Raw genomic sequence first — 21,121 nt, forward strand, 5'->3', positions numbered from 1 at the left:
TAACGTTAACTTTAAAATGAATGTATGAAGAGAAACTTTGAATGTCTCATACTATGACCCTCAGTAGAGCTTAGGATTGTAATAAAAACTGAACATTAAATAAATTACTGGAAATTCTCAATTCAAAAACCGAAATAAATCGTCAAATGTGATATTACAAACAGAACTGTAGAAGTGATGAAAATATAACAGTATCAAAATTATAACGAAGAATCCCCATTAATCGTATCATGAAACAGTCTCTATTTCTCCACTGTCAACATCGACCGCCGGCCGCGGCGGCCGAGCGGTTCTAGGCGCTTCAGTCTGGAACCGCGCCACTGCTACGGTTGCAGGTTCCAAAAAATGGTTAAAATGGCTTTGAGCACTATGCGACTCAACTGCTGAGGTCATCAGTCGCCTAGAACTTAGAACTAATTAAACCTAACTAACCTAAGGACATCACACACATCCATACCCGAGGCAGGATTCGAACCTGCGACCGTAGCGGTCACGCGGTTCCAGACTGAAGCGCCTTTAACCGCACAGCCACAACGGCTTGCCTCGGGCATGGATGTGTGTGATGTCCTTAGGTTAGTTAGGTTTAAGTAGTTCTAATCTAGGGGACTGATGACCTCAAATGTTAAGTCCCATAGTGCTCAGAGCCATTTGAACCATTTGAACCAACATCGACCTGTTCGAAAGCTGAGCAGCAGTCGAGTCCTCCTTTGCTTTTCCCTAGTACAAAAATTTCATAGATACTGTTGACGCTGTTCTTAAATGTTATTGAGCCGTTTTAATCGAATTTTGATCGAACGTTAATCGTAGCATTTAACCAACCGCTGAAATAACATTTCAAAATTCTGTATGTCCAAACAGTTCACAGATTCGTCACAATATTGTAAGACCAACGTTCTTTTAGGACGACAGTGTTGTACATTGCAGTACTAAGGGGACTGGGTGCGGCCTGACGTCACGTGTTTCCAAGTAAAGGTCGGTGTATGCTAGCGGTCAAAGATCAGACGGGGCACCGGAGGTCGGACTTTTGTTTTCGCATAGGTTCACGTGGACCACCGGCTGTCACGTTAGTGAAGCGATCGACCTGACAGTTGCTGAAGTGACTTGCGAAACGCTGTTTCGCAGACACCGTTAGCCACATTCTCGAAAGAACGTATGTGACCTTATGAAAAACTAATCATATTGCGTCATGTTTGCATAGGACAAACATTTACATATCGTTGCTCTCAGTAATATTGTTCTGTCATGGTTATTTCTCATAAATTTTCTCCTTTGCGGCAGCTTTAACGAAAATTAGGGATGGATTTTTAAATTTAAAAAACGTGGTATTAACACCATAATCTTTACAAAGAAACCATTCTCTAGCGTCAAATGAAACATGCTTAACACAAACATTACTAACTCAACTTCACCTAATGTATTGTGATGATGATGATGATGAGGTCCCATACTCCTTGACAGAGAGTAGGGGACGATGCGAAGACCCGCACCGCCGTACTAGGCAAGGTCCTAGCGGAGGTACTTTGCTGTTGCCTTCCTCCGACCGTAATGGGGATGAATGATGATGATTGGGACGACACAATAACATCCAGTCAGGTGAAAATCCCTGACCCCGCCGGTAATCGAACCCGGGACCCCGTGCTCGGGAAGCCAGAACGTTACCGCGTGAGCACGAGCTGCGGCCAGCTTGTATTGTAAGTTCCCGTAATTGTTCCATCTGTATTGGAAGTAGCAGTCCACTATGAAATAGTGTAATACGATTTTGGCAATGAACATGTGGAGCGTACTATCATTCAACGTTCATATCCATACAGAAAGGATTAGGTGATCTGTTTCGTAAAGTTCCACACCAGTCCAACAGAAATAAGGCGGACAGGCGAGACACTGCGAGCGTTTTCGATGATCTTCACCAAACTACATGGAATCCACTCTAAAGCAATTTCTGTAAGAGGCTTTAGTTGACTATGCTTTTGTATCGGTAAACAACCTCAAAGGTAGTAGGGTAAGATCTGTTAAAGATGACGTAGAATCGATAGGACTCTAAACTGAAACAATTTACTGAGTGATATCAGGCCCGTAATCTAATAGCTTCCGAGAAAAATAAAAATTTATGCTTCCTATCCGTTGCAAACATACTTGCGAATGAAAGCGGTTTTAACTGGAATTATCATCAGTTAAGTCATTTTTATGAATATTCTGACTCCAAAACGTGTTTATATACGCCAAGATGGAAGCTGTAAAAAATGGGGGTTGGGTTGTTTGGGGAAGGATACCAGACAGCGAGGTCATCAGTCTCATCGGATTAGGGAAGGACGTGGAAGGAAGTCGGCCATGCCCTTTGAAAAGAACCATCCCGGCATTAGCCTGAAGCGATTTAGGGAAATCACGGAAAACCTAAATCAGGATGGCCGGACGCGGGATTGAACCGTCGTCCTCCCGAATGCGAGTCCAGTGTCTAACCACTGCGCCACCTCGCTCGGCTGTAAAAAATGGTTCAAACGGCTCTGAGCACTATGGGACTTAACTTCTGAGGTGATCAGTCCCCTAGAACTTAGAACTACTTAAACCTAGCTAACGTAAGGACATCACACACATCCATGCCCGAAGCAGGATTCGAACCTCCGACCGTAGCGGTCTCGCGGTTACAGACTGTAGTGCCTAGAACCGCACGGCCACTCCGGCCGGCGAGACTGTAAAACCAAGTAACATTACGGCAAAACGCGAACAAAGTCGTGAATTCTGTGAATAGAAACCGGTTGTGCTTTTACAAAATTTCAACCAATATCTGAACCCACATTTCCCGTCAAGATCTATTACACGTTATTTTGCAGATAAAGGCACTAGAAAGATAAAACAACAGCATGTAATGAAAATTATATACAGACACACCAATGCGAAGAGTGGTGTGAGATCAGCCATAACTCAAACCACATAATTATGTTTTCATCGATATGCTCCAATAAAGCGCTTGCTGGTGATCGAAATGTCTCTGCTGGAGAACATCACTGTCCGAGTGTGAGGTACATGTTACCGGTAATAAATCGTCGAGTTGACCATTATTTTAACTGGCAACAACTCCGAAATTCTTCCGCAAATATGCTCTTCATCGTCTGCCTTGGGTATTTTTCTTTTTTTCTAAGTAAATTACTTCTGTAACAGCAGTGATAATGCAACTGATCAACCGCTCTGTTAAAACGGTATGATAGCTTGTTATTTAGATGATCATCATCATCATCATGTTCTTCTTTTTCTTGTTCTTCTTTCATACTATGCACGGAACCGCGTGTCGGGGCATTAGGTACATAGTTTCCACCAGAATTTAGCAAGTAGTCTCTTTTCACATATTTTAATGCAGAATACTCATTCTACTTTATTGCCTCAAAATATTTCAGTAAATGAATAAGCTGTGCTTAAGAGAAGATTCCAGGCTTTTGGTGTAAGGTAAGTGTGTCAGAGAGCCTTTCAACTTTACAGCGCCTCATGCAGAAAGTCAGCGTGGGATTGTATTCTAAGCTACGAAATGAACATTTCACCACTGCTTAAGGGAATGTACATATATTATTGATTTATGCAAACATTATCCACCGTACAGTAATCTACTGTATTAATGATGTAACGGGAGAAAATAAAATAATGCTACGAATATACACTAAAGAACAAAAGAAACGTACACCTGCCCAATATCGTGTGCCCCCCCCCCCCCCCCCCCCCCCCGCACGAGCGCTTAGAAGTGCCGCAACACGACGTGGTATGCACTCGACTGATGTCTGCAGTAGTGCTGGAGGAAATTGACATCATGAATCCTGCAGGGCTGTCCATAAATCCGCAAAAGTACGAGGGACTGGACATCTCTTCTAAACAGCACTTTGCAAAGCATCCCACATATGCTCAATAATGTTCCTGTCTGAGGTGTTTGGTGGCCAGCGGAAGCGTTGAAACTCAGAAGACTGTTCCTGGAGCCATTCTGTAGCAATTCTGGACGTGTAGAGTGTCACATTGTTCTGCTGGAATTGGACTACGTTCGTCGGAATACACAACGGACATGAATGCAGGTCATCAGGCAGAACGCTTACGAATGTGTCACCTGTCACAGTCGTATCTAGACGTTTCAGGGCTCCCACATCACTCCGCCTGCACACGCCACACACTATTACAGAGCCTCCACCAGCTTGAACAGTCCCCTACTGACATGCAGGATCCATGGATTCATGAGGTTGTGTCCCTATCCATTCATACCCATCCGCTCGATAAATTAGAGATGAGACTCGTCCGACCAGACAACATGCTTCCAGTAATCAACAGTCCAATGTCTGATAATTAGAAAACAGTCTTTATCACAAATTTCTCTTAATCGGAGTGACCGGTTTCATTCCTTAATGATCATCTTCAGACTCTGGAATAACACACGTACAGATAGAGGGATCCTTACAGTAACGCATATACAATGAAATAAGATTACAAACCGAGCGAGGTGGCGCAGTGGTAAGACACTGGACTCGCATTCGGGAGGACGACGGTTCAATCCCGCGTCCGTCCATCCTGATTTAGGTTTTCCGTGATTTCCCTAAATCGCTCCAGGCAAATGCCGGGATGGTTCCTTTCAAAGGGCACGGCCGACTTCCTTCCCTAATCCGATGAGACCGATGACCTCGCTGTCTGGTCTCCTTCCCCGAAACAACCAACCAACCTAAGATTACAAACTTTATATTTAACACTGCTGTTATGTTAGCATTCTTAATGTTCTGTTCCCAACCCCTCCTCCCCTGCCGGACGAAGTGGCCGTGCGGTTCTAAGCGCTGCAGTCTGCAACCGCGAGACCTCTACGGTCGCAGGTTCGAATCCTGCCTCGAGCATGGATGTGTGTGATGTCCTTAGGTTAGTTAGGTTTAACTAGTTCTAAGTTCTAGGGGACTAATCACCTCAGAAGTTGAGTCCCATAGTGCTCAGAGCCATTTGAACCATTTGAACCAACCCCTCCCCCTCCCCCCTTTCTCTTCACAAACTGTTTTTTCACTAACAGTCTGTTTTTAACTAATTTTGTATCCTTTAATGTTGCATGGGTTATTTCCGCATCACCATTACTTTATTTCTTTAAAGTCAGTACCGCCATTAGACTGTTGTTTATTTACAGTGTTACATTTACACTTACACAATCATGATTTCGGCTTCAAAGAGCCATTATCAAGTATTTTAAGTGTTATAAATTAGGCAATTTATAACAGATCCTGACCGTATATGAAATGATTCACAAGCTCTTCATGGACACTCAAACTAGTGGATTTTTTGATTTGCGTCACTACTTGAACAAGAAATGTGCCTTTCTGATGCTAACGGCGTTCTGAAAATTATCCACGGATCACATTAAGCCGAATGAAAACCAGTGACCGTGTCCCTGATAGTTTTTGAGAAACTCATACATTCACTACAGCAATGCTGACCTGAGACAGGTGATAGTATTGGTTTCCGCAAGTGCAGGTCAAGAAAAGCCTCATAGTGGTGTTGCTAAGTATGCTCACCACAGCAGTCATGCAGAACGCCGCCGTCGTGTGTAAAGTTCTGCGGTAGAGGACGAGGGTCTCGCTGCTGCCATAACAACTGCGAACAACTAGACAGCCTCACCTCCCCGTCTATCCGGCCACTCCCAACGATTTTTAGTTAATTCTTATGCCCTGCTAATTTTGCCCGTCGTACAGGACATGCTCGCCAGTAGCAGAGAACGCATACACAGCATGCCAATAGCGAGGTCCCTTCAAGCACACAAAAACCCAGCAACACGATGAGTCGCGATAAAATGCCAATCACGTTACAATACCACCTTCTACTTGTAAAATCTATCGCTTCAGCTTCGTCTTCACGACATCACCGAATAATTTACCAATGATGCATTTGCGTGCACAGAAACGCCTCGCATCAGAGGTTCTCTGAAATTAGAAAGCTGGTCACTAGACTGGGCCACTATTTTCTGTATGCCGTGCTACTTTCAAAAAGCATAAGAGGTTATCTTCAAAGTGCTCTTCCCAAAACATTAAAAGGCGCCACTTTCCCGCGGGGCTCGGTTGTAAAATGCACAACAGCCTGCGACCACTTTGGCTGGCCTTACGTACAGACAATGCAAGAGGGTGGCACAAAACCAGAGCACTGAGCCTTACCACGAACACAGATATCACCCAAAAAACAAGGGACTCCAGCACCAGAAAACAGACAAATCCAGTACTGTATTAAATACAAAGAAATGAAGGTACAGAGAGCTTAGTGTGTACAGTCACTGTGACCCAATAAATTTTAATAATATATTGTTGTTGAAATTAGCACTGTTATTACTCTCTAATTAATGATACATCCTGATATTAAAAAAAAACTCATGCTAGATTACTCACACTGTTTCAATATGAAGCGAAAATTCAAATCCACAATGAAGTACTATGTAATGAAACGATTAAAATCTTAGCTTCTGTGCGTATGGAGCCCAGTTGTAGGCATGCATTTAATGTGTGATCTTTCACGTAAAACATTAACATCTGTGCATCTGTGTACTGTAAATATTGCAACACATTGGTAATCATAAGCTCATTGCTATCGTATTTAAGTGTAAAGATGTGTTTCTTTACCCACTGGACAGAAAACACCAAAATAACCGTCGTATATCGAAATTCGTTGTAACAAACTATAATTGATAAAGGTGCTTGTTTTTCGCAAACGTCCATAATTGTTTGATGATTTTTCGTTCATGTGGAGCCACAGTCATAAAAATTTACGATAAGATATAACGTCCATTCCACTGTATGAAATGTCTTATGACACGATCTAGATTTCAACCTCAGGCCATTATCAAGTGTTACAACTGTATTGCCCATTTTGCTACTTTAGAAGTGGACTTGCTTTCCAAGTGGCTGAAATTGGGGATAACTTTATTTGCCCCATATTCCTTGGTTAATTTTATTTTTGTTCGTTGAAAACGAAGTACATCTCCATGTGTCTGGCTAGACAAAAAGTTGATGATATTTTCTTCATGTGGAGCCAAGTCGTATAAAACCTACGGAAAGCTATAATCGCCATTTGACTGTATGATATGCTTTACTATATGATCCAGAATCGAGCTTTTAGGCCATTATCTAGTCATACCCAATTACATCCACCTGAAGACCAAATCCGCTTCTTCGATTCCCGGCGGGGTCAGGGATTTTCTCTGCCTCGTGATGACTGGGTGTTGTGTGAAGTCCTTAGGTTAGTTAGGTTCAAGTAGTTCTAAGTTCTAGGAGACTGATGACCATAGATGTTAAGTCCCATAGTGCTCAGAGCCATTTAGAGCCAAATCCGCTTCAAAAGCTGCAAAACAGGTAATACAGTTGTACCACCTGATAATAGCCTAAAGCTGAAATCTGTATATGTAAGAACGCATATCGTACAGTCAAATAGCGTTTATATCTTTCCGTAAGTCTATAATTCCCTTCGAGCGACCAGCATTTACAATAAATTAGAATGATGTAACTAATAGTTTAGCTGTTTCTGGTACAATTACAGAATGAACCTATACCCGCGCAGGTAGCGATTTTCATAGCAACACTGTAATTTTCAGTCACTGGGGTGGCACTATCAAAGCAGCCTTTATGTTTGTGCGTGTCGCTGGTCGATTCTGATGATGTCTGCCTGCAGGAGATGTCTGGAGAGAATGTAGTGCGCCAGCTGGTAGGTACGCGTGTATGGATTGCAAAAGGCGGAGCGCTCGTGGCTGCAGGTCGCGGTGAGTGACGTTAATGGAGCGGCCCGCGGTGACTGTGGGGCCTCGCGCTGATGCCGGCCAGATACCAGATACTGTTGCTGTCCGCGGGAGGCCTGCCGGCTGCCGCTGGCTATTAAGAAGCGAGCCGAGGCCGCCCGCCACTCCCCTCAGGTGGCCGCCTCCACTGTGTCTCACAGCTCACCGGCCGTCGCTTCTGCGAATGTTTGAACGCCGGTGCGAACACGTATCCTCTATATGTTCTGGCAAGGGAATGGTCAGACTTGTCATGTCGAAACCTGTGTTGCTTTTTTTACCACAGTGAGTTAACATTGCAAGAAGTCTGTATGCAGAATTTTAGCTGCTGACATGACCTGGAAATCTCTAAACAATTTTATGAAGTAAGACATTATTGTCGCATGGTTTCCGCGGTTATAACTGCCTCTTGTACAACCCTGACCTCTCTCGCTACGTTATACCAACGCCACCTAGGGACAAGGTGGCGTTAGCTACGCGCCGCTCTCTTGCCACAGCAGTGAGAGAGCTGATTCCCCCAGTAAAAAGCGATCGTATGATAATTAAACATTCGTTGACAAATATGGCTGGTATGTTATCGGCAACATTCTTTCCAAATAGCTATGAAATAGACACAAACAAATACACGGTTTAGAACACGTCCAAATTTTATTTCTTGTAATTACCGCAAAAATGCGAAATACTGATACAATGTTCAAAACATAGGTTTTTTGTGCACCAAGAACATACAAGCAAAGGCGACATATGACAGCCCTGCGAATCATAGACGTTGTCAGATGTCAGTACACAAACCTAGGCTGGTGTTAGGAATGAATCAGGCCTAGTATCTGTATATTTCGAGGAGTGCCACCCATATTTAATCAAATTCTGAAACCGTGGGGAGGAAAATTGATAATGTACTACTGATTGCAGCTTGAGAATATTGTCACGGTGATAGACAGGAAATTGCAGTGATCCGCACACAATAATTTTCCCTGTTAGTTTTCTGTAAAATGCCTTCCACTGACGGAAAAATTCTCTGTCTAATGGTTGAATTACGTTCGTCGTGCCGGGTGGAATCTGAAGTATCTCTACTTCTTTGTCAGGGTGGGCTCGAAATACAGCTTTTAATGAATCAGAACTTTTATGACCTGACCACGAATCTAGAAGGAGAAGAGATTTGTTCCCGCAGAACGGAAGAAAAACGTGACGCATGAAAAGAGTAACTTTTCATTTCCCATTTTTCCAGATTTCGATGCGTCTACCACAAGACTGTTTGCGTAGAACATTGTTCTTTTGGCACGTGGTCCAAAACGTCCAGTTGGTTCTTGAAGACACACATATAGTTTAGGCAGCAATGAACCATCCAGACTAATTATGGGCATTATAGTGTATGAATGGGTGAGTGCAGTCGTGGACTGCGCAATCGCCTCAATATGATTTTCCCCTTTGAATGACAGTGTTCTTTTCGCACGCATTTCTTTTTAAAAACCTGACTGATCTGTATTCTACACGTCCGATTCACTAAAACTAGCATTCTTATTTTTTGCATTCGTAAGAAAAGCTATCATTTCGATTTGTGTCACTTCATTTCACCTGTTTTTCGAAACAAGTGTTGTTATTTTTCTTGCCACAATTTTATGTGATCTTTTGAAGCGACTAATCCAACTTTGAGACGCTGTAAATTCTTTAGCGCCTGTGGCGTTGGCAATCTCTAACGCCCAATCACGCAAAGTTGTATCACTGACACTAAGTGATTGTTGTCTGGCACCGGTAAATAGCTCAAAAATTCGCGCATTTATCTCCGTCGCAATTTCCAGCGACTTCCTTTTTCCATCTATACAATTCACGTTCAGAACGGACAAAAGCCAGCCGCTGTGGCCGTGCGGTTCTAGACACTTCAGTATGGAACCGCGTGACCGCTACGGCGCAGGTTCGAATCCTGCCTCGGGCATGGATGTGTGTGATGTCCTTAGGTTAGTTAGGTTTAAGTAGTTCTAAGTTCTAGCGGACTGATGACCACAGATGTTAAGTCCCATAGTGCTTGGAGCCATTTGAAGAACGGACAAAGCAGTACTTACTTTGAACAGTACTGACACGTAGGCGTTTCTTACCACTTTCGGTCAAACAATACGTCACCGCTTTTTCTTTGTCTGATAATGTAATTGTAGTTGCTAGTGTTACTTTCGGAGATAATTGATGATGGTACGTGGCACTATCACTCGAAGAGTCTTCATGAGTGCAACTTTCGTCGGTGTCTTCGCCGTCTGTAGATTCACAGTTTGCAATATCGAGTGTTTCAGTTGTTTCTAGCCACATGTCTACGCCATTTACATGCTCGTCTAGAAGTTTATCAACCGTGTCGCACAAGACATAGTCTTCACGCGTGTTTTCTGTTGATTGCTTCATTTGGTGCCTGTGCTATATCTCCATGGCAAGCAGCATCACCTGTGAGGGGAGATTGAATGTTCACCGTAAAGTGGCTTGCGGAGCATAGATGTACATGTACAGAACATCTTTAACATCTTTCACATCTCTAACCAGTTTCAGGACGGTATGTTTCGAAATACGTACCAGAAATTAAAAGGACGTGCATGCCACAGAAACGAATATTCGTTTCCCCTTTCCTCTTTAGTGAACGCTGCGATAAGGCGGCCGCACTTCCCGACCACGCGCACAACGGTCGCGACTCGCCATTTCCAGGGGTGGCCAGCCGTCACTGCAAGCGCCAAGCAGGAATCACAGCCATGTTCGTGATTTTTTTAGGTGACTTCCAGTTCATGTCAGCAGCTATAATTTTGCATGCGGACCTTTTGCACAGTTAAATAACAGTGCTAAAAAAAGCAATACATATTTCGGCATGACAAGTCTGACCATTCCCTTGTGAGAGGAACACACACACACACACACGCACGCACGCACGCACGCCACTGTCAGCTTTGAAGGCTGCACATACGTCAACATAGGACTGACCATTTGTCACAGAGCTATGATTCTACTATGCGTGAGCATGTAAGGTGACAGTATTCTCTGACACCACAGATTCACCTCACATTTTCGCTAAGACGCATGTGATTATTTTTTTATGTTTAAGTTAATAACTGAATTTGCCCCTGAACTCAGTGCACCTTTTGAATTCATTTGTTGGATATAACAGTACCGTGAAAAAAGGACTCGTTCAAAAAAGAACTGCGCTCGTCAGAAGGAAGGAAAGAGGATAAACAACAGTGTCATTCGAGATGGAGAGCAAGCTCGGATTACGAAGGACCGGTAAGGAAATCGGCAGCGTCCTTTGCAAAGGAACCACCTCGGACTTTGCCATAATCACGGGAAACCTAAATCCGGAAGGCAGGAGGGAGATTTGAAGCGACGTCTGGAATGCGAGTCCAGTGTCTTCAGACTATCATGTGAGAAGCGCTTGTCGCTGTTGTGAATTCCCTTTCGCGGAGTTCAGTCACCTTGTACGCGACTTTTTATTTGATGCCACTTCTGTGTTTTGCGCTACGATGATAATGAAATGATGGGAACAACACAAGCATACACCGAGACCCGAGCGGAGAAAATCCCCGGCCCTGTTGGGAATCGGCCCGGGGGCCCGTGATCGAGAGCCAGCAACTCTAAGCATAGGACGACGAGATCGTGACGCACAATATTTTATTGATATTACACATACTATAACAAAATGAAGCCACTGCGGAGCAAAAGGGTTAAAGACAATTACATGGCTATATACCGTAAATGGTAAACAGTTTATACTACACAATTAAGATCCAACGGTGGTACAATTAACTTATAATTGGCTTTCGGCATCATAAGGACACCAGCTTCTTAATCTAGTAGTAACTATCGTTTACTCATATGGACAAGTACTGAGTACACCCGTTATTTTATGATTAATCCTCTACAGTTCGCATGAACTCTATTACGTTACTGGTACGACACTAGACGCGCTACGCTTGAAACGTAAGAGGAGACAGGGATGCAGAGAACTAATTCGATCCATTCCATGAACAACGAATGGCAAATATGCTAATTTTAAGGAACTTGATAAAAGATTTTTGACATCTGCTGATGGTGTCTCAAGGAAATTACATGACGAATTCCGACAGATACGGCCACATAATGGAACACTGCAACTCAGACGAAGCACTTAAGACAGCGACCCCATATCGTAAGTCAAAACAGACAGCAGCACCGAACCACAGACTCACTCAAACAGCGAACTCTTTCACGTAAAGCATACAACCTTACACAACATTAGAATAATTAAACTGTGTTAGAATAAATATTGTAATGCAATCAACCATGTAAACCTGTTCTAGCTTAAGTTTAAAAAACAGGCATATCCATCCCGCAGTCATTATACCGTTGTTGGGAACTGAACAGTTAGTACATAAGCAACATAACAGGTAAAATTCAAGATACATAATATAGGAACTGAAGGCTAATTAATAACTTCAAGGAAAAACGTACATTACCCTCATACATCGTAGCGCTTTCCACAATGTGCATTATAGTTATAGTGTTTTTTTCTAAATAGTTTTAGAAACTTTAATCCGTAAATTAAAATGTAGCGTGTCGGAACTGTAAGGCTCGAAGGCTTTCAGACCAGGCTGGCTCAGACAGGGTAACATTCGTCTCTCTCTTTGTATCCCAGTCTTTCCTATCATCTAACATAATATCTTCTTAAACTTGGAATATTTTTATGTTCTTTATCTTTCTAATGTATTTTTAATTTATTATTACTTCAATTGTAATTGCTGAAAACTTGCTGTTTTTAGTACGGAATACGTTTTATTATCTATATGAAAAGCTGTAAAATGAACAACCTGTCATAAAATGAAAGGCAACAGGTCTCTAATTGAGCAATAAATCAAATGAGTCTATTTGACTGAAAGCTATTAAGCTCGAAATGGTGACACTTATAAGGTGTTCTCGTTCTGTTTTCGGTAGTATTTACTGATTTAAACTGAACTAAAGAATGAAAAGCTAATAAACGGAAAGGCATTGAAGAGTGAGAGGCTAATCTGAGTACCGTCAAAATCTGGCCCACTATATGAAGACATAATAACCGTTTATGTATGTCCTCTCAAATTGGACTTTACAGCAGACAGCAGACGGTATTAGCACGAAGCGGTGCTGCCACACATAGTTGTGATTTACTTCGAGCCTATTTAGAAAAGGTAGAATCTTAAAAATTCAAAGGATAATGATTAAAACGTTCTCTCTCTGTGTTTACATTTTAATCGTTCATGTGTACGGTTTCTTACTGAATCTTTTATGTATACCATCTAAAATTCACGAAGTTAATGGGGGAGATTCTAAGAACACAATTGAAAAATTGCTCATAAGACGGTTATTATTTGCTTATGCTTTACGCAATCAAATGGTTAAAATGGCTCTGAGCACTATGGGACTCAACTGCTGAGGTCATTAGTCCCCTAGAACTTAGAACTAGTTAAACCTAACTAACCTAAGAACATCACAAACATCCATGCCCGAGGCAGGATTCGAACCTGCGACCGTAGCGGTCTTGCGGATCCAGACTGCAGCGCCTTTAACCGCACGGCCACTTCGGCCGGCCTTTACGTAATCCTAAATCCCAGCCCATCATAGATGTCCTATGATAAATAATGTGAAATAGCCTTTAATAGCGCTTGCAGAATTCTCAATCGCAAAAGGTAGTAATTTTAACACAACAGAGTTTTTGTGTTCTTTTTGAAAATATTTAATGCTCTCCCAAACGTAAGCTTTGTAACAGAAGCTATACTTGCAAAAAATCACACTGGCCTTGTGGAATTATCTTTTAATGGCACATAAACAACATCCGAGAGAATAAATTTAAGACTCCTTTAAATAAAAGTTGTTTAACATATTCTAATCCCTAGACTGAATCAAACTCACTTATAAGTTCAACGCCAACGAGGCATAATGTAACTAAAAAGGAGCGGCTGGTCCCGCGGAGGTTAGAGTCCTCCCTCGGGCATGGGTGTGTGTGTTTGCCTTAGGATAATTTAGGTTAAGTAGTGTGTAAGCTTAGGGACTGATGACCTTAGCAGTTAAGTCCCATAAGACTTCACACACATTTGAACATTTTTTTAACTAAAAAGACGAAGTACAATGGAAAAATACTAAGTCCGAAGTGATGGTCGTTCTCGCATACTCTACGGCGTTTACGAAACGCGAAAAAAAACATGACGCCTAGCTCACAGCCACTGAGACAAACACCTCTGTCACTCTAAGTACTTGCGTTCTATATTTTGAATAAAGAGTACCGCTTGCTGGTACCACATTTCATATACGAGTAATAAGCGTCGAAAAGTGCTACAAAAAGATAGTCAAAGCTCTGATAGCAACAACTGGCAGTGTAGATGCGCACCAGCGACTACGATCTACCACGTAGCGATACGTTTACTTTTAGCTTCCTAACTTTGGAATTGTCATGCACGGTGCAGTTAATTTAATGTAGAGCATCTCCCTTATTAACTATGCAAAGGCTATTTTTTCTTTTGAAAATGATATTGTATGATTACTTCAAACAATAACTGCAGCAAACTAAAGCCGCTATCGCATATTACAATAAAATATAACTGTTTTGTTTCTCCATGTAAAATTTTGGAAAAACACACCAATGTAAATTTTGCCATGTGTGTAACTATTTACCTTGAACAGCTGAAATAATTATGCCAACACACAGTAGTTTATCGGATTTCCAGATTAATATAACTTTTTTTAGAAAGTGGCAAGTTTTTTATTTTATTTTAATTATTTTGGGTTTGAACGAAATTAACTTTTATGTCTTCAGTATCTAGCGTTTTTAACACTTACAGAAACATTTATTGTTTTCGGATAGAGGTAACCGACTCTTCTGAAACTCAGAGAGCATACCTTTAGAATATTCTGGGTGTTTTTGGTAGACTTTGCTGACACGGGACTGCTGTGAACTTTGCAGCGTACAATAAAACTTTGGTTAAGTTGCATCGTGCTCTTCGTGACAAACGCCACAAATCTAATGCTGACGGTGTCAAACTTCTTCATGACAATTCTCGCCCGCATGTCGCTGCTCCTTTTCGGGAGAAAATCTCCAAGCTTGGGTGGGAAGTGCCCCTGTATCCACCATAGAGTGGACTTTGATCTGTTTGGTTTCTTCAAGAAATTCCTGGCCGGCCAGCGTTTTGCGATAGATGCGGAAGTGAAGTCAGCAGTCCGCAAATGGCTAAACTGAACCAAAAGAACTTCTACGAGCAGGGTATATTGAAATTGATACCACGGGGGGAGAAACGTGTTCAGGACGTTGGTGGCTATTTGTCTATTCAGAAAAGTAGGTAAAAGATGTAACTTCATTTGTGATTTCTTTTTGTCTTGTCACATATTAAACTTTTTGGTAACAGAGTTATTGCGCGTTACTTTCCGATCTTACCTCATGGTTTGGAGTACCCACACTCTTCGATCACTTCGATCGAAACTGTTGCAACTGACAGTACAATTCGTAATATGCTTGACTTCAGGGATTTTACTATTCATACCACCAATTTCTTCACGTGCTGCATCCCTGCAAATTTAGCACAAAGTGTTTCATCATGTACAGAACAATGAACCCCATCTGCTGTTCCTTGTAATATTTTGCTCTTTCATCGTCAACCAAATCTTTAAATTCTTTCTGCATCGTATTATAATATCGTTTCATATCAAACTTTCAGTGCCAGTCACTTGTGCGAGTGCATACTATATGAGAATTACCACCCGCCTCTTCTGCTATTCCCACTTAATTTTTAAAGTATTCTGACTATAATTCGCTACGCTTCCTCTTTTTGTGCAAATAGCGATTCGACCTGTAAACGTCCTTCATACCACGAACACCAAAATTCTAGCGGACTGATGAGAGTTGCACCGACCGAAAAATTCCACGCCGCAACACTAAACGCCCGGTCGGGGCACACATTTTCATCTGTCCCCGTTGACGTATATCAACGCCTGTATGCAGCTAAGCGTAGTGATTTCATTGTAATTTCATACTAAATGAAATGTTGCGCTGTACCGAGTTGTTCTGGGAAGTAACGAGCAAAGACGAGACAGGCCGAGCCTTGGCCTGGACTTGGCCCGCAAACCCGGTCTGTATGAAGTCTGGCGTGCCATGGCCGGCCTTGGCTTAGACCTTAAGCGAGCTGTGACGAAGGAGGGGATAAACTCTACACAAATATTATTCAGAACGCTTTGCAAAACTACATTGGCTGCATTGCTATCACCACAATTGACTACGAATGGTGTGCATTATTTCTTTTAACAGAATTATCAGTAATTCTCCAAGTAACATTTGGACAAAAACTCCATTGGAGACTTTTCTCCCAGTAACTGTTATTTATGGAAATATTTCTGCTAATTTATCGTAAGCATCCCAGGACTCACATCGCAAGACCACATGGTATTCATCTGAAATTTGACGCACATGTAAGAGTGAGCATTAAGATATTTATTTTAGAGATGCATGGAGTGGTGCGCATTGGCTGGTCGCAATGCGTACACTCCACCACATGAAGCCTTCTGCTCAATAACTTATCGACATCTTACTTTACTTTTTACTTAAAAGAAAATCATGGTGCTGCCCGCCTCCGTAGCACATCAGTAGCGTTACCACCTACCAAGCAAGAGGGCCCGGGATCGATTGCCTGCAGGGAACTGGGTGTTGTGTGTCCATCATTATTGTCATTGTCATTGACAGTCAAGTCGCCGAAGTGGAGTCTACTAAAAGGACTCGTAATACGGCGACCGAACTCCCAAGAGGATATCCCAGCCAATGAATGCCATACGTTCATTTCACTTCATTTCATGGTGCTATTTCTCCATAGGCCTAAAGGTAAATACCAGTTGTGATATGTGCTGTAGCTCGAAGGGCAGAGATATCCAAGATTTTGGCACACTAGCCATGCACGGGTACGGGCGCCACAGCTCTCTCACCTTGCTGGACACTTTCCCCACTACCACGCAACACCATTTGAGCATGGTAAGGGGAAGAGGGGAAACTGTGAATGGGACAAATAGAAATGCAGTACAGTCACATCGCTTACGACTTGTTTTTATATTTCATATTTTTCCACTACACAGATCACAAAATAACAAAATTTCAGAATTATTTATTTTTGGTGCGCTGGAAACGTGGAATAGTTTCTATCTGGTACAAACTCTCAGTATGCAGACAGACGCAGATAATTCCACATATTTTCGCACTTATGTTGCTATATCTGGTACAAACTTTCAGTATGCGGACAGACGCAGATAATTCCACATATTTTCGCACTCATGTTGCTATGCAATTCTGACTGATTTAGTTTAATAACAGAAAAGAGCTTTTAACATATTTTAGTCGGAATGTTTTATGAAATTTGCAGCCTCATTACGCTACCTGAGGAAAACGTCCTGGGCAGTTTTAACGTAAAGCAATAAGAAATTACAATGGAGATCAATCCGCCCCATCTGAAATGTCAAACAGAAAACGGAGCATATATGTACTTCTTGCTTCAAATTTAACACAAAGTGCTTCAGTCTGTCGGTAACTGTAATTTTTTGCTCTTTGATCATCAACTACATCTTCACATTCTTTCTACATGGTGATATAATGTTGTTCCATAGTAAGTAGTTTGTAGTAGTAGTTTGCAGTACTCATTTTTAAACGATGGTGACGAAAGATAGCTAGAATATTTCCAGAATCAAACTTTCACTCTGCAGCAGAGTGTGCACTGCCCAGGTGGTAGAGCACTTGCCCATAAAAAGCAAAGGTCCTGAGTTCGAGTCTAGGTCTGGCACACAGTTTTAATCTGCCAGGAAGTTTCAGCTAGAATGTTTCTTCTTGTGCAAACAGCCACTGGACCTGTGCACTTCCTTTTAACCACGAACAGCCGGCCGCGGTAGCCGAGCGGTTCTAGGTGCTTCAGTCCGGAACCGCGCGACTGTTACAGTAGCTGGTTCGAATCCTGCCTCAGGCATGAATGTGTGTGATGTCATTAGGTTAGTTTGGTTTAAGTAGTTCTAAGTTCTAGGAGACTGATGACCTCAGATGTTAAGTCCCATAGTGCTCAGAGCCATTTGAACCATACCGCGAACAAATAGCGCAGGGTAAACATCGCTGACACAACGATTCTGTGGAACTAAAAGATGTTGAGCGACTGAAAAATGTCGCACAGCAACGCAGCATGAAATGTCGCGCTGTACCGGTTACTTCCAAGAAAGACCGAGTAAAGCTGATACAGGACGAGCTCCAGGCCGGACGCGCTCCACCCGCGTAGCTCGCGTGAAATGTCGCACGCCGTGGCCGACCCTGCTATAGGAGTTCTTAGTTGAAGCTCATGAATATCGACGGCCTCATCAGAAATTGCTACAACAGTCTTTGAATAGTGGGAGGAGGGAGAACGAACCAGCTGGTCACCTATGTTTACACTTTATCTGTTTTCAGTAGCCGGCCGAAGTGGCCGTGCGGTTAGAGGCGCTGCAGTCTGGAACCGCAGGACCGCTACGGTCGCAGGTTCGAATCCTGCCTCGGGCATGGATGTTTGTGATGTCCTTAGGTTAGTTAGGTTTAACTAGTTCTACGTTCTAGGGGACTAATGACCTCAGCAGTTGAGTCCCACAGTGCTCAGAGCCATTTGAACCATTTTTTGTTTTCAGTAGACAGTGGCACCTCATTCCAGGTCATCAGACATATCGAAATCATTTGATTAAATTGTCTGCCTAAAGTATCCTGTCCCTGCAGTAAAGCAAGTATGCAGTTATTGCTATGTACAGAACATGGAAGCGGATTCCAGGTTGTACTGTTGTGCATCGCTATTCATGCCTGTACTGTATCCCAGAGCTATTGATCCTTCTCTTATTACTTATGACAACCAGTATATACTGAGACGCACTTACTTGTTACGGTATGGAAATATGATTAAAAAGTAATCGTGTGACGAAAGGATCGGCAAAAGCACAAAACGCTTTGAGAAAACCGTCAGCCGCTGCGGTATGCGTACACGGGGAAATGAGGTATTTATATAAAATCCTTTTCTGGGCTACAACTCTTTATTTATTTGGTAGAAGAGTCATTTGCTGAATTTATATCGCTGGACACAGTCTCGTACCAGAGCTGACCCGAGGAAAGGCAGGAAGCCAAAAAGGCGACAGTGTGTCATACTGGCCCGAGTGCTGAAGGCAGTGGTGCGCCCGTGCGCTGGACGCCGCTGCCGGGACAGAGTGAGGCTGCCGGCGCTGCCGATGCCATCTGCCTCGGCTGGGCTGCGAACCGCCGCTTTGACGTAAACAGCCGCAACGCGCGTACCTCGGCGGGCTCCGATACGTCGCCAGATAGGCCGTCCGCCGGCGGGCATCGGCCGCCCCCCGCCTGCCTACGCCTCCACTCGATCGCTTCACAGACGGCCGACACGTCGTACTCGAGGCTGCGCTCACGTGTGGAACGACACGGCGTCTGCAGATAGCAGCCGGCCGCCGCCTCCAGAGAACAATGTCTCCCGGCAGCCTCACCTCTCTGGCCTTAAGCCGTGTCCGGCTGTCATTTAAGCGCCTATCTCGCCACGCGCTGTCACTTGCCGTTCCAGTATTGCTTCCACTTTGGTTTCCTCTCACTGTTACCAAAGGTATCTTCCTCGGCGCGCGACGTACGGGACAATATAAGTTTCAGTTTTCCGTTTTATTTAGTGTTCACTGTGATTCATTTTATATGTTTACATTTCTCTAAGTCATTTATCAGGTAAAGGCCTTGATAATGCTATGCTTAGCTATTGAAAAATCATGGTCGCACACACCTGTATTGATCAATTTATTATACGACCAGTTTCATCATTGACAGATGGATTATAAGATCGAAATGAGATATGAGACAGCTCGTAATTACTACCAACCGTTATAGCACAAGTCAACGTCTCTATTTAACTGTAATTCTGGAGCTATATAACGTCCATTTCATCCATGGTGTAGGGCAGCGTCTTTGACTACTGATCAAAACTTCTTCGGCTTCGAACCCAGCCACTGTCAAAATTTAGAATAACACTCATCAGCAATGGCAGCCGAAGACTTCCGGCATAGGAAGTCACCATTGTTCTGCCAGCGGCATTGTCAAAGAGGGCGGAGGGTGGGAAACTGCCCCTAAAGGAGGAACAATCGCCAGTGATCAATGACGTGACGATGCAGAAGGTAATTGAAACCACTGCACTAGAGACGTATAATGTGTATCCACAAGACATGTGGCCTGTAATTGAAAAAGTGTCATAATGATGTCTCCACTGGCGAAAGATTCCCGATTAGCACCCATTCGGATCTCCGGGAGGGAACAGCCAAAGGGGAAGGTGCTCATGAGAAAAATATGAAATAAATAACGACGAGATAAAATTTTAAGACTCGATTAATCGAAAGTCAGGAGTTTGGACGTGGCAGGGGAGCTGGAAGTACTGAAAAGGGCAATGCAAGGCTCAATCTATTAGAGTATGGGCAGTGAATTTAAATGGAAAGAATATCACGATTTATGGTCAGAAATATCAACATTAACCTGTATGACGGGAGTAGGATTCTTTATGAATAGGAAAGTAGGGCAAATAGCGAGCTACTGTGAACACTTCAGTGATGGGGTTGTTCTCATCAGATTCGACTGAAAACGGAAGCTGACAACAACACTTCAGGTATACCCTGTACATGCCAAGGTCACAAGCAGTCGATGAAGAGACAGAGAAAGTGTTTAAGGATACTGAACGTGCAATTCAGTAAGTAAAGGCAGATGAAAATCTAATAGTCACTGGGAGCTGGTGTGTGATTGTAGGGGAAGGACTTGAAGAAAGCTTTACTGGAGATTATGGGCTTGGCAGTAGGAATGACAGAGGTGACAGACTAACTGACTTGTGCAGTGAGTTTCAGATGGTAATCGTGAGTACTCTGTTCTAAAATCACAAGACTAGGAGGTTCACGTGGAAAAGGCCCGGAGACACGGAAAGGTTCCATTTGGATTACATCGTGGGCAGATCCGGTATTGGAGGCATACCCAGGTGGCATTCTCGTTGGTTCACCTCTGGGAGACGAAATATCTTAAAAATAAAAGAAGACGCAGCTGTCTAACTTTTGGAACTGTGGTGACAGAGAGCCTTTATCAATAACAGACATCGATGAAGACAAGGGCACACCCTTCACGTGTATGGCATAGATTGGCCAAACGCGGAAGACGAAATCTCAACCTTCAACTGGATCCGTTGTCTATAAGTAAATAGTTCCTACGAAAAAGGAAACAGTAGCTGAATACAGGAATCTCAGAGTCAAACAGAAACGATGTTGAGAAAGAAGCAGCTAATGGGCGGCACACTTTCTGAACGACAGGAGCGGATATAAAATACCTGAATCACTTTGCTGGCAGCTGTGTTC

This window comes from Schistocerca americana, chromosome 5 (genome assembly GCF_021461395.2).
Source record: "Schistocerca americana isolate TAMUIC-IGC-003095 chromosome 5, iqSchAmer2.1, whole genome shotgun sequence".
In the NCBI taxonomy this organism is placed as follows: domain Eukaryota; kingdom Metazoa; phylum Arthropoda; class Insecta; order Orthoptera; family Acrididae; genus Schistocerca; species Schistocerca americana.